General features: G+C 46.5%; 1 protein-coding gene across 6 annotated transcripts in view; it reads right to left on the bottom strand.

Moving 5' to 3' along the window:
• SYTL2 (synaptotagmin like 2) overlaps window positions 1-14,604 on the bottom strand; it is an 87,490-nt gene extending 72,886 nt beyond the window's left edge. For 3 of the 6 annotated variants that reach the window (XM_090030631.1, XM_090030628.1, XM_090030636.1), the window contains exon 1: window positions 14,377-14,603. The gene's annotated coding sequence lies outside the window, so the exon portion shown is untranslated. Of the gene's footprint in view, window positions 1-14,376 lie in introns of all 6 variants that reach the window. The other 3 variants (XM_090030634.1, XM_090030633.1, XM_090030637.1) reach the window with 3 other exon arrangements.
• Window positions 14,605-14,961: the final 357 nt, after the last annotated feature.

Genomic DNA, 14,961 nt, shown 5'->3' with positions numbered 1-14,961 from the left:
GGTTAGAGATCAAAGTTTTCAACATGTTACTAGCTGACAGACAACTCTCCATTGTTTGGGTAAAGAAAGTGTTCTAAACCAGAGGGCAAAAGTTAATTAACACTGAAAAGATCAATGCAAGATATCAATTTAAAAATACTTAAGAGGACAATAGCAAGATGTTTTGGTTCCTCTGACAAAATTTATGGCAACCTGCCATTCCTTTTACTAGGAAACTTTTACTACTAACATTTAGATGTTACTTGGCAGCTGTGCCCTGCCTTGGAATGTTACTCCCTATACATATTTAAGAGTCTATGATCCTGAGGCTATTGATTTGAGGAAATGAATCACAGACTTGTCAGTTTTAGATAGTAAGGAACATACAGCTAGGAGAAGTAATTACTATTTCTCCCATCACCATTCTTTGACACACTAACTGCAAACATTCATTTCTTTCAAAAAGGCTTAACAAATCCCTATTATTCATACAGAGGAGAGGTTAGTAGAAAGTATTAGCCATTATGTTAGAGAGAGCACTTTCAAAGATCAGTAAAGCAATTCCCATGTATATATTCATACAGCTCTATAAAACAATTAGAAGTGAGAAACAATAAATTCAGAACCCTGGAACACAAGAACACCCTCTTTCCAATGTTGCAACTATTCCTGTAAGGCACTGACACAAAACAAAAAAACAATCCCACTCAAGGGTACAGCATCACAAGATGTGTAATTTCTCAAACAATAATCTTGAATAGGTTTTAATAAATGCCTTTTGGCACAGTGTAGCTATATATTTTAGGCCTTCATCCTGAAGACGCGTATGCATGAGAAATGTTATGTGCAAGGAAGCCCTCCAACTTCACTCCAGCTACTCGTGTCATGTTAAGTATACGCATAAGCATCTGAAAGACCACACCTCAACCAGTACAAATTGAAGCTAAGGAAGTTCTGACATTGGAGCTGTAGCAGTTTATACCTGTGTTTCTCAACCTGTGTGGATCATGACCAGAAATGGGCTGCAGGAATATTTCAAAGGGCTGTGAAGTGCAGCAGGGCAGAGGGGTGCCAGGAAGGCACCTGCCCCTTCCAGCAGGGGGAAAGGGGCAGAAAAGAGCTGCATGGCCAAGCTGGCAGCACCAAGGCCAGTGCCCGTGCTCGCAGGGGCAGGGCAGCCAGGAGACATTGCTGGGGGGCAGGAGGAGCCATGACCAGGCCGCCTGGTGTGGTGCAGCAGCCCCAGCCCAGGGCAGGGGGGTGTGCCACAGGACTCTCCTCTTTCTCCTTCCAGCCTGTGCCAAGGCTGGACTCACTTCACTGTTGTCCACCTGAGCTGGAGCTGCCACAGCCACCATGCTCCGGCCCGAGTAGGACAGGAATGAGGGACACCAGCATGGCCCAGGGGATAGGCAGGGGACTGAGGTTCAGGCACCGGCAGGGCTAGGGGGAGTGGGCCAGGACAGCCCATGGATCTTTGCAAATGGGTGCTGGTAGGAAAAGGTTGAGAACCAGTGGTTTAAAGGAAAACAGATGGAAAATGTTTAGTGCCAGAAAACTAATTTTCTGCAGCCAATTATTCTGAAACAGCCAATTTTTTGTCCTCAGCAGTCCATGACTCTTGCCTCTTACTCCAGTATGCTTAGATGCAATTATTACTATTTATCCCATTTCAAAAAACCCCCAAAAACTTAAAGAAACTACCAGTATTTCTTTCACAAAGCAACTCTTTATACCTTCCATGTTTACAGAGGTAAGACAATCAATCAGCCCACTACTTCTCCCAAAAATGAAGTAGACTATAAAAAGGGGGCTACAGACTATAAAAAGGGATGGGCAGGAAAAAGTTTGAGATAATTCTGGCTTTACAATTCTTGATTCCAGCCAAAAAGCAGAGGTCATGCGAAATGCTGTTCTTGAGGGATCCCTGGACTGTGAAGAGCAATGAGCAAACAGATACTACAGATATGTTTGTAATATTCATAGCATATAATTTTTGTATTGGGCAGATTCAAGTAAACAAGCTAAACAATGTAGTGTAGTTCCTGAAGGATACAACTGGCATCATACCCTTCTGTGCTAGTACATACCACATTTTCTTGATTAGAAGACATGAGGAAAAGCATCCCTTGCCTTGCAATCAAGCACAAGGCGGGGCAAGAAGGTGGGAGGGAGGCTACAGGCAGTTGCTGCAGCTCCAGCCCCAACCCAAATTTGGGGCTGGGGATAGGGCTGCCTCCCCCCCACACACTATTTCTGCATCCTGTGCCTCTCCTCCTCTGCAGACCCCAGTTCCCTGTTTCCCCCTCTTCTCTCTCTGCAGCTATGGGGCCCAGGCTGGAACAGCAGTGCCAGCTCTGCATTACTGCTAAGGGGCAGGCCAGTACCATGCTCTGTGCCCATGTTGCAGCAAGATAAGATGAGGGGGAAGGAAAGAGAGACTTGGGGAAGAAGGGGAAGGAGATGGGAGGAAGGTGTGTGGGGACCTGAGGCTGTGAGTAGCAAAGCTGCATGGAAAAGAAGAGGGGAACAGGGAATTGGGCCAAATCTGAGTCTGGGGGGGAGGAAGGAGGGGAACAGGCAGCAGGGGGCAAGGTGCCTGCCTCTCACTGCCTGCCCTACCATATCCGCAGTGCCTGCCTCATTACTGCCTCCCTCTACACCTCTCCCTCCACTGCCTGCAGTAGTGGGGGCACAAATTTAAGATATCCTCAGATAATTAGATCCCATACCTAGAAAATGATAATAAATTTACAAGTTTTTCATGTGTAGAAACTAATTATTGGGAGTCATTTTACATTCACGGTCATCTTGTATTCAAGTAAATATGGTAAAGAGGTAAAGAGTAAATTGAGAAGAACTTCTTCATAGTTAGAGTGGCCAAAATCTGGAATGAGCTCCCAAGGGAGGTGGTGCTCTCCCCTACCCTGGGGGTCTTCAAGAGGAGATTAGATAGGCATCTGGCTGGGGTCATCTGAACCCAGCACTCTTCCTGCCTATGCAGAGAGTTGGACTCGATTATCTACTGAGGTCCCTTCCAACCCTAACATCTATGAATCTATGGCATTTTGCATGGAAATTAAAGCAGAGACAGTCATGCAAACAGGTTACAAGCTAAGATTGAGGTTTGCCCATTCTACAACAAAATACTGACACTTCCAGTGCTGTTCTATGAAGTGTAAATTTGTTGCACGTTATAAAAAAGAATGTTATACAGAATTCAGAGCCATTAAAACAAGGTAGAAGTGATGTGGATTTATTTTAAATGACGGAAAACCTCTGGACTGAAACATAGTTGGCAGTGATTTACAGAAAAGTCACAACTGCCCATCAAACACAACAATAAAATGTGTGGTAGGAAAAGGGTCACTCAGTTCTTCAGTATGTTTTCTGCCTGGAAGATTAAAAGCCTGTAAGGCCAAAAGACAACTTATTAAAAAAAAAAAATGTCTTTTAAAACTATTATATGCAAGACTATAGTTTGGACCATTTGTTGGTATTTCTGAATTCTTGGGCAGAGGGAGAAAAAAAATACAGAATTATAGAAAGCTATGAATTCTTCCCAAGCAGAACGTGATTCTGATCTTTTCCTGAGAAACAGAGTTAACGTTCATTTTCTGTTCCTATATAGATGCTTATACGGCCTTTATTGCCATAGCATCTGAATGTTTTCCAGCAGCATAGGGAGCAGCTTAATATTGTATCCTCTTCTCCAGGGAAGAATTTGAGGTACAGCACCAGGAGTTTGTTTAGACACTCACTTGCTTTTTTAAAAATTTTATTTCATATTTATGTACTCATATGGCTGTGATTACGTGACAGAATTTTGGAGCTGAAGGTGCTGACATTTATATTGATCATTACTGCCTCTGCCCACACAAGTAGCCAAGATGGGAGTATCCTCGCCATTCAGTTTTGGCTGCAATGGTGCCCACACTCTTTGGGATCTTCTTCTCTATGCTGCTGCATTACACTTTTGATAGCTTGGATCAAGGCACATACCTTCACACAAGATGAGATGGTAAACTCTACAATCTATCTATCATAAAAGCCAAAACAAAAGTGAAGCACATACTCATTAGGGAGCTCCTTCTTGCTGATGATGCTGCACTCACCATCCATGAAAACAGCCAACTACAAATACTCATGAATTGCCTCTCCCATGCTTGCAGGCTGTTTGCCTTGACCAGCATCACTAAGTAGACTGTGGTCCCAAGACAGGGTGCTCTCCAGTCACCATCTATCAGCCTTGACAACACGCCTCAAGGCTGTGAACAAGTTCTGCTACCTTTGATCCACAGTGAGTGACAACCTGTCACTGGACAAAGACCTAAATGTGCACTTTGGAAAGGCTGCTACCACTTTCAGTAAGTTCTCCAAATGGGTCTGGAACAATACAAAACTCACCATCCAAACTAAGCTGCTTGTGTACAAAGCCTGTATCCTCAGTGTCCTTATGTACAGCAGTGAGACATGGTCAACATATACATATCAAGACAAGAAGCTGAGCAGCTTCCACCTATGCTGGCTACACTGCATCCTTGACATCAAGTGGCAAGACAGAATCACCAACACAGAGGTCATCACCAAAGCCAACCATCACTGCACTACTCAAACAGCAGTGCCTACACTAGCTTGGCTATCTCTGCAAGATGGAAGAGGGGTGCATCCCAAAAGACATCCTATATGGGCAAATTGCAGGTAGGAAGGGAAGAACAGGGTACAAGTACACCAATAAAGATTTTTTGGGCTGATACTGATGACCGATTAATGAGCCATATTGGCCAATACTGATCTGATTGCCAATATGCAGCCCAGCAGCTTGGAGAACAGTGACCAGTTGGTAAGTCTGTTGTGGGGGAAGGGGTGTGTGGGGGTGGGGCAGGGCGGGGGGGGTCGCAAATCAAGACCCCCACAGTGACGGAGGGAGTGAGGCTGGGGATGGGGCTTCAGAGCCGGGGCAGGGCATGGGACAGAGCTGCGAGCAGCTCGTCCAATGAGCACGGGGAGGAGGTGGCTCCTGCCGCTGCGCACACCCCCAGGGGAGGCACAGGGAGCATGGGCCCCCTGGATCTGTGTGCAGGGTGAGCTGCCCACTGCGTGCTCAGGGCGAGGGGCAGTGCTGGGCTCTTCCCGGAGGTGGGGCTTGGCCCAGGGCTGTGCTCGGGGCAGGTGGCACTGGGAGGGGGCCACAGCCACCCCAAAATTTACCACAGCCCCTCCTCCCAGCACTGCTGCCACCAACCCCATCCCCATCCACGCCAGCAACAGCAGCAGCAGCAGCAAAGAGTTCAAGCTCCTATTCACACACAGCTACAATATAATAAACAGCATTTTAGTTACCAGCAGAGAAGACTGAAAGTTCAGGTGAGAACAGCTCAGCCATGCTGTGCCTATCAGGATAGTGTCAAGCATCCCTTATTGCATCACCAGGTTGCACTGCTTCCTGACAGAGGGCATTGGTTCATTTTGACAGCTGCACTCAACAACTGAGGTGCCGCTTGCTCTCTACCACAACAGTACAGTTGGATCCGAACTTGGCCAAACTGAACTTAAGGACCCACATGTTCTCAGTCAGATTCATTGAGTGGTGTACTCACCAGCCTTTGCCATTTATCATCTCATCACCATTATCCACCTCCTGTTAAGATTTACCTGTTTGCATCTTCAAGGTACATTGCAAGCACTTTATATAAAGACTGTACCTTGCTATACATTGTATAGCATCTACCAAAAAGATCCAAGCCAAGATCTTCAGAAGTTATGGAATTACTACTGACTAACCAAACAGTAGCCAAGGAGGCTGCTAAACACATCTGAGAAAAAAAAAAGTATCATACCAAAATCCCCAAATATTAAGTTTTCTGAAAGACCTTGCTACCCTTGCTCCTTTCATACTTGCAGTCCTGTGGTGCAGCTGGCCTGCCCTACCTACCCTACATAGGTAGACATGGAGGAAACAGGCCTGTTCTTCCTCTCTCCTCCCACAATGTCCTATAGAAAGAACATTTTAGTTCAGTGGCAGCCTCTCTTTTCTTCTTTTGCTCCTCCCCCAACTTCAGCACAAAATAATGCTTTCTTAATCCTAATGTGGCCCAAACTATTAGTCATTATACTGGTCTAAGGTCTGAGATTGCCCAGACTGAGTCAATGAGTACATATTCACATGTAAGAAAAACTTGAGAGAAGTTCAACTTGCAAAACAAGATCCAGTGAGACCAGATCAGCAGGCTTGAGAAAACCACACTCCCTGATGCCACCATCCCCTGCATTCCAGTCAATGATAGCTCACTCATTCATCTTAGATTTCTCTTAAGTACTGGAGACTTTTGGAGAAAGCCACAAAGAACTGCAAGATAAAAACCACATCTGAAAGAGACATTCCCAAAGTTGTAGGAACACAAATACACAACCCTGCCCAATCTCTCATTTTTGTCTGCGCTCTTATAATTTCAAACAGGCATCTAACCCTATATTTTTATGCTTTAAATTTTAAAGAAAGCTGCTACCACATTCTCATGGCATCTGCTAGTTTTTAGTTGGGAATAGATTATCATCAAGTTATGAGGCTCCCCAAAATAGACAACATTATATAGTTGAAATGTTGTCAGAAATACCCTTTTCCATTCCCTCAGTTCTCCAACATTAGCTAATATTTAGGTATTCTTCTACTCAGCACTACAGAAGAAATTCTGGCAGCTACAGAAGTAAGGAACAGCTACTTGCAAACCAAAAGTAGTCAACTAGTTATCAAGGGATTTTTTATCAGAGACTACTGGGAAATGACACATTTCCTGCTTTTTTTGTTCTGAATTTTAAATGCTTTTTGTGCAGTGGAGATTAATCAGCTCAAATTTACATTGTCACTTTGACTCAAAGTAGAAAACCCAAGTCTACATTATTTGCTTAGGAAACGGTTCTTCTAATAAAAGGGTGACACTATTAAACCCACAAAATGGAGACTGTGATAAAGAGGCCAAGAACATGTTTGCCTTACGGTATCTAGCAATGTGAATGCAATTTTGGAATACAGTGGAAAGACTAGACGAGACAAGTGTTAGACTGCTGCAGTTATTGCACCTAAACCCACCTGAATTCAGCGAACTTCAATATCAATTCAACATCCACATAAGGCAGGGGCCATAAACTGCCTGGTCCGCAAAGCCAGAAGCCACACAGACTGCTTACCATGCAGGAAGCCCCCTCCCTCTGCCACATGCATGGTACAGGCAGCCTGGCTCCCCACAACCTCCCAACTCCCACCCCAGCCAGGCACATCACACAGGCAGCCCAAGACCTTTTCTTTGGCATATGCAAAGTGCATAAAGCCTAATTTCTTCCCCCGCCACAAGCACAGGCCCTCCCACCATGGAAGCACACCATGCAGGCAACACCCCTTCTGCTGCCATATGCACAGCCCAGCTCCTTCCTTCACCACATGAACAGCAGGCAAAGCCTGGCTCCTTTTTTTGCCATGTGTGCTGTGCGCACAGAACAGGCAGATGGGAGCCACTGGCACATGCACAACATGGGCAGCCAAGCCCCCTCCTGCTACACTGCCCTGCTCCCAGGAGGTGCCCCACTGCAAGCTTTGCACCTGTGTGGTGTCAAGTGCAAGTGGGGCACAAATCACTACCAAATCAAAACAGCAGCTTTTTCCAGACACTTTGCCCCAAAGGAGAGTAATGGTATTGCTTTGCACCTTATTGTTCAGTGTACAGCGCTCACTATTACAGCTCAGTGATTTTGCTTGTTGCACTCAATGGAGATTATGCATTATGTTGCCAGAAGCCAATCTGTCATTATCAGACACATTTAATTGTGTAGAAAGCTGTGGTGCATCGCCAGATTTTAGCTTCTCATTATAGCTACCCTGCTTTGCAGCTGTGGTCATCACTTTCATTGCTGTATCTATAGCTCTGCTCTAATTGGTAACTACTGCACGCAAATAGCCTAGGGACTAAACCAAGTCCTCTGGTTGTTCCTTGTTGTGGTATGGCATTTGACCAACTAGTCACTGTGGACTCCCCTTTTTCAGTGCATGTAGAGTTCTGCCTCAGATGCTTATCAGCAAAAGATAATCCTTCCAACAGACAAGCCTTAGCACCATGTAGTTTGGGTACCTTGCATGTGTCCTGTATTAACATCAGTTAAGCAAGTCCTCAGTGCTGGTAGCCCAACTACAGACCTGTTCTAACAGCAGGACCAAGTTCGCAATGGACATCAGGTGCTGGAAGCAAAGAAAACTATAAAGTAATTGTCTTTATGGCTTCAGCACTGACATGGAAAATAGAAGGATGGAAGGACAAGGGAGAGGAAGAAAAGACTTCTTCAATCAGAGCAGATCAGACAGGCTGTGCAAAAGAACTGTTTCCTGGTCTATTGTCTTTATCACCAGAAACAGACCTTTAGGTTTACTGTAAACTAGTGTGTTACTTCAGAAATTAAAAATTAACAACACACAACACAATACCATACATGATCAGCCACAGTCCCCTCCAAAAGGACTGGTGCACAGTAACACGTCTGTGCTCCCTGTATTCACGATTTGATAACTTCATTCTGGCTAAAAAAAAGGAGCTGAAACCAACATCAGTCCTCTTAACCTTGATATTAAATCGTGAGACTAGCACTCAGTCAGCTGTGAAAATTTCACTCTGGGACAGACTGTTTGATTTTCATATGCTGCTGCCCAGACATGCAATGCAGTCTTTCGCCCATGCTCTCCACATCTCAGTGAGAACTGAATTCTTTTCAACTTCTATTCCATTTTGAAAGCTATGTGACACAAGCCATTTGCCTTTAATAACATACAAAGGGGAGGGGGAGTGGAGAATGCAGAACTGTTTTCCTAATTCTGCAAAGCTAAAGTATGTCTTTAATCCTGCAGTTCTCCAACACTTACTTAGTACAGCCTGAGTTTCAGAAGTTTACATGGCTATTTCATGATTGTACTTACAATGGATTGTTGTTCCAATAACCCCAACCTACATACCAGCAACTGCAGGCCAGGGATGGTACTACGGGTTGAGAATCCCCCATAACTCCAATTAGGATTAGTAAAACAACTGCAGTAGTGTAACTAGGAGCAGGCAACAGCCCTGATTTTGAGGTGACACAGAAATAGCAGCTGCCATCACCAGCCTGGCCACTACCTATGGTGCAGAAAGTGCTTGTTGCACCTCTGAAGGAGTTTGTCTAGTTTAGTGGTTCTCAACCTTCTTCGTCTCCAGGCACCCTTCACAAGACTCAAGGCACCCCTCTATAATTTTTGTGAATTGAGTGGCATTATGTCCTTGCCAAGGAGCTGGGCCATGAGGGTAGGGAACAGCCAGGCAGGGAAGAACCTGAACTTAGCTGCTTATCTTCTCACACCTCCGGGCACCCTTGAAAGGATCTTTGGAAACCCCTGTGTGCTGTGGCATCCTGGTTGAGAATTACTGATCTAGTTTAACAAGTGCAAAGTCTAGCCTGTTTGTTCAGCAGCTAGCACAACAAAGCTCTTGGTCTTATAGCTAGAAGCTACCTCAATAAAAACAAATAGTGATCAAAAGTAACAGTCATCCCATGCCCACCGATGTCAGTGGCAGAGCTCTTGATATTTTCAGTAACAGCAAAACCCAGGGTGCTAACAGTCTGTTCAGAGTTTAGCACGCTTCCTCCTTTTGCCACCCGAGATGCAACAAGTAGCATTAGATTATACATAAAAAGGAAAACAATGTTCTTTTAATGAGGAAAGAATCCAGCGCAGCCAGTTGCTGTACCTGGGTGAAACCAGATGACTCCCTATCACAGAAATGAATTGTTCAGTCAGTCGGCTGGAAACCAGTGCCATCAGCCAGCCAAACCTCTGAAGCCCCAATAAACCAGGGAACTGAAGGCAGCTAACCTACTGTAGCAAAATCTATCGTAAGCTTGACATACAATAATATAAAAGCAACCTAATATTGGAAGTCAGGCTCTAGGGCAGGCGTGGGCAATTATTTTGGGCACAGGGCCGCTTATTGAGTTTTGGCAAGCCATCAAGGGCCGCATGACAGGCAGCCCAGGGCAGATAAATATTGATTTCTAAATTTTTTAGGGGCCCTGCAACCAGATAGAATGGCCTGCATCCAGCCCCCGGGCTGCGTTTTGCCCACCCCGGTCTACGGGTTTTATGACATTGTTGTTGCATTTGACTACATTTCCAACCATTTAAGCACACAGCTTATTCATCAGAAAGCAAACCACTGCTTTTGGATTTTTTTGCTATTTTAGCATCTTGGATGATGATGAAGAGCACCATCTGGCTAGGTATGAGACCACATCTTTATTATAATAACTAGTGACTGGCTTTGTTCTGCAGAAGATGCCAAAAGCCAGCTGGAAAAAGTAGTAAAATTAAATATACAAGAAAACATTTTTTCCATTGACTGCTTAAGCACCATTTTAAACTCCCTTTAGATAAATGGATGTGTGGTGTTTTAAGTCTGCATTATTTAAAAGAATGCATTCAGTACCCTCACAGAAGAGAGAAGTGCTCTATTCATCACTGACCGACCAGATTCCTTTTAGTCATAAACACAGGAAACTTGATAGAAGGTAAAAACAATGAATTCTTTTTACTTCACTTCTGTTTAGTTTCCTGGTTAATCTTTGTTGCAAGCTGCAACACTTAATATTCCACATTTTGCAGTAACATCAAAGGGTTTTTTCCAAAATACTACCTTGGAACTGTATTTATGACCATTATTACAAAACTGGCAAGTCCTGGGTTGTAAAACAAAATTAATCTAGTTTAGAACATTGAATCATCAGCTGCGGACCAGAAGTAGATCAGAGAAAAACTGTCACTTTTCCAGACATTCATCTTTGGAAGGAGAGTCAAAATACTTAGACTGGATGACCTACTGGTGCTGTTTAATCTTGATCTTCTTAACCCAGACAAAAACATTATTCTGTTATAGTCAGTACAGGTTTCCCTAATTTATGCAGGTTCTGTATGTGTAAATTTGCTCTTATGCGATGACCATTTTTATACCAAAACCTCGTTATATGCAAGGTAAAATCACTGTTCTGCGATCAGCGTGGTGGAAGCCCGCAGTCAGCTAGCTGCTTTGTGCGGTGCGTTGTGGGAGTGACGCACACCAACATACAGTCTCCTGTATGGATCTGCGCTCCTCACTCATTGTCTGCAACATGTTTCTGTAGTTGCCATCCCCACATTCACCACCACCCTGAGCTTGTGTGTACTATCTGCTGTTGGCAAGCACCAAAATTGTCTTGTAAGAGTGGTAGAAATGGGCCTGGGGGTCAGTACAGTCAAGGTCTTGGAATGTATCCCTATTTGTTACACTGTAAAGTGGGTTTTCTTTATGAGAATTCCAGTTATACTGTGTTTTCCAGGAATGCATATACAGCATAAAGTGAGGGAAACCTGTATCAGTTTGAGGCTTTCAAATTCCACAGTGTTTGGGCTGCAAAGATGCTAGAGAAATACTTCCTTAATAACTGAAAGTGTCATTGGAAATAGTTAAAGATTCAGAGGAGTATTTCCATTTTTCTTCTGTTTTATAAAAAGAAAGCAGGTTAGATTTTAAAATCATTATCCACCTCCATATTTTGTTTCTCCCTTTCTTTAAAACAGACATAATACTCGCATGATTTAAAAGCCCCCATCCTGCAATGTCACTTGTAGGCAGACCCTTTCAGCCATGTAACACAGGTACTGTCCAGCACCTCAGATTCAGGGGTAGCCTGAATTTCAAAGAAGTCCTCTGAAGCCAGAGTGTAGTGAGAGTAATTTAGCTAGCAGCCAGGAGCCAAGGTCTACTGACGGAGGCCTGACAGAGCTTACTGAAAGGTAATGTCGTTCTAACAGCTAACTACATTCTAACACCGGGAGCAGACATCTCTTGCAGTCTACTGAAATGGAGCAAAAAAATACCAAGTGGATGTACAACTAAAATACACCAACAAGAATATGTCGTTTCATAGTTGCTCGGGTCAGAAGGGACCTGAGCAGATCGCCAAGTCCGACCCCCTGCCATGGGCAGGAAAGAGTACTGGGGTCAAATGACCCCAGCAAGGTGATTATCCAACCTCCTTTTGAAGACCCCCAGGGTAGGAGCCAGCACCACTTCTCTTGGAAGTTGGTTCCAGATCCTAGCTGCCCTGACCGTGAAGTAGCGCCTCCTGATGTCTAGCCTGAATCTACTCTCAGTCAACTTATGGCCATTATTCCTTGTTACTCCAGGTAGTGCTCAGGGGAACAGGGACTCCCTCAATGCCTGCTGATCCCCCTTGGCTAGTTTCTGGACGACCACCAGACCCCCCCCTCAGCCTTCTCTTGTGGAGGCTGAACAGGTTCAGGTCCTGTAGCCTCTCCTCATAAGGCCTGCCCTACTGCCCTCGATCATGCAAGTGGCCCTCCTCTGGACCCTCTCCATACTGTCCACATCCCTCTTGAAGTACGGCGCCCAGAACTGGACGCAGTACTCCAGCTGCAGCCTGACCAGCGCCACACAGAGAGGGAGGATCACCTCCTTGGACCTGCTCGAGATGCACCTGTGGATGCACGACAAAATGCAACTAACTTTACTGACTGCGTCCCCACACTGCCGGCCCATGTTCATCTTGGCATCAGTGACGACTCCAAGATCCTTTTCTGCCTCTGCACTGACGAGAAGGGAGTTCCCCAGCCTGTAGGTATGGTGCCGGCTCTTCCTCCCCAGGTGCAGCACCTTGCACTTGTCCGTATTGAATCCCATCCTATTCTCATCTGCCCACCCCTGTAACCTGTCCAGATCCAATTGCAGCCTGTTCCTCCCTTCTAGTGTGCCCACTTCTCCCCATATCTTAGTGTCATCCGCAAACTTGAACAAGGTGCTTTTCTCCCTCTCGTCCAAGTCGCTGATGAAGACGTTGAGCAGTGCAGGCCCGAGGACCCCACTGCCCACATCCCTCCAGGCTGAAAAAGACTCATCCACCACCACTCTGAGTGCGGCCCTCCAGCCAATTTGCGACCTATCTGACTGTGTAGGCATCGACGCCACAGTCGCCCAATTTCTTAATGAGAATGGGGTGAGAGACCGTGTCAAAGGCTTTCCTAAAGTCCAGAAAGACTACATCCACCATGACACCTGCGTCCAAGGATTTTATGACCTGGTCGTAGAAGGCCACCAGGTTGGTCTGACAGGACCTGCCTTGAATGAACCCGTGTTGGTTGCCCCTAAGCATGATCCCCCCTGCTGGTCCCTCGCAGATGTGCTCCTGGATAACGTTCTCAAAGAGCTTCCCCAGGACTGAGTTAAGACTAACGAGCCTGTAGTTTCCTGGGTCCTCCTTCCTCCCTTTTTTGAAAACGGGGAGTACATTGGCCCTTTTCCACTCCTCCAGCACGTACTGACAGTGCAAGAGAATAAATACGGATGCCAAAGAAGGATAATATAGATAATCATGGGAACAACAGGGGAGTTGAAGCTGGACTAAGTGACTGATCCTAGCGAGTGGGTCACACCCAGAGGCAGGTGCAGTCCATGTAATGTGCCATGTAAAGTCTAGGTAATCTGACATGAGGAGTGGCTGATCCTTCTCATTCAAACAGTAGCACTTCTATTAAGGATTTCAACTTCCCCCGTACATGGCATTAGTGACCCTTATTAAAATCTCCCTTTAAGAGCCAACAGGGATTAAAAACAGGTTTCTATGGAAGCTCAGTTTTAACTCCCACAAGCTCCTACCCTGCCTTCATCACTGTTTCCGAAATGTGTCCAGCTGCGCAGGGGTGACTAACATCTTCTTAAAGCTCCAGGACGTTAAAACATCTTCATTCCTAGAACAGTTACCCTCCATCAAATGCATGTAGAGGTCTCTCACAAGGGAAAGTGGATTTCAGCTCCCAACCAGATTTGTTTGGTTCATAGGAAGTCAGTAATAGCTTAAGCTGAAATTTACTTTTTGGCTAGGACCAGTAGGTTTAATAGCATCTACATCTACACAGAAGGCAGATCAGTAAATCCACCACCCACCAAAGACTCCAGACACAAGAGACTTGCAGAGCGATCGCCCGCGTCCATTCCGGTTTATGAAGCAACCTAGGGCAGTCTTAATCGGCTGCCTTTCCGCTCGTTTGAAGCACTCCCATAGTGTCACTCCCATAGTTATATATCTGCGCTTTTTATGAGTTAGGCGGTACGCTAGTGAGATAAGCCTGCCTGCAGGTGCGAGCGACAGGTCACCCGAAGGAAAACACCTCTTTAAATCAGCCTAAAACAGCTGTTCTCCACCGCCTCCCCCTCGGACAAGCTTCCTCTCCGCTCCCTGTTCCGCCTGGGGGACAAGCAGAGAGCACGGCTGCCCCGGGCGTTCAGCGCCGCGCCCCGGCCCGGCCCCGCGGGAGCCCCGACCGCCGCTCACCTGCCGCCCGCGCCGCGCTCCCGGCCGCCGCCGAGCCCGCAGCGGTGTCCCCGGGGAGGCGGCCCCGGCCCCGGCCCGCCCTGCTTGGGGCGGGCGCTGCGGTGCCGGCCCGGCGGGGTCACGGCTCGTGGGAAGGGGCCTCGACTGCCCCGCCGGGCGCTTCAGCTTCAGGCCCTGGCCTGCGGGCGAGGCAGCTCGCCAGTTTTCGCGCGGTTTTGCTTTGTTTTAATTGCCAGGGCTAAAAGCAGCGTCTGCTTGTCTTTTGGGGGTTAACGCATGTTTCAGTGTTTATCCACTGACGTTTTCAGGACTGCACAAAGCGAGGGGTGTTTTTTCGATTTGTTTTTGGTTTTTTTAATCAATTTAGGACGCGCAAGTGTGCAGTGGCTGCTGCAGGAGCTGGGGCCCTGCAGGCTGGGGGTGGAGGGGCAGGGCCGGTAGCGCCTGGGGCCCGGTGCTGCTGCCCATCTCCAAACTCCTGTGGAGCCCGGCTCGGCCTGACTCCGCCGTGGTCTGGCCCCTGCCCTGCCCAGGACCTGGGTAGAGGGAGCAGCCGGCGGCACCGGGCTGCCCCTCTCTGTCCCC

This window comes from Crocodylus siamensis, chromosome 1 (assembly GCF_052110815.1).
Source record: "Crocodylus siamensis isolate JL-2025a chromosome 1, ASM5211081v1, whole genome shotgun sequence".
In the NCBI taxonomy this organism is placed as follows: domain Eukaryota; kingdom Metazoa; phylum Chordata; order Crocodylia; family Crocodylidae; genus Crocodylus; species Crocodylus siamensis.
This window is presented reverse-complemented; position numbering and strand designations above follow the sequence as displayed.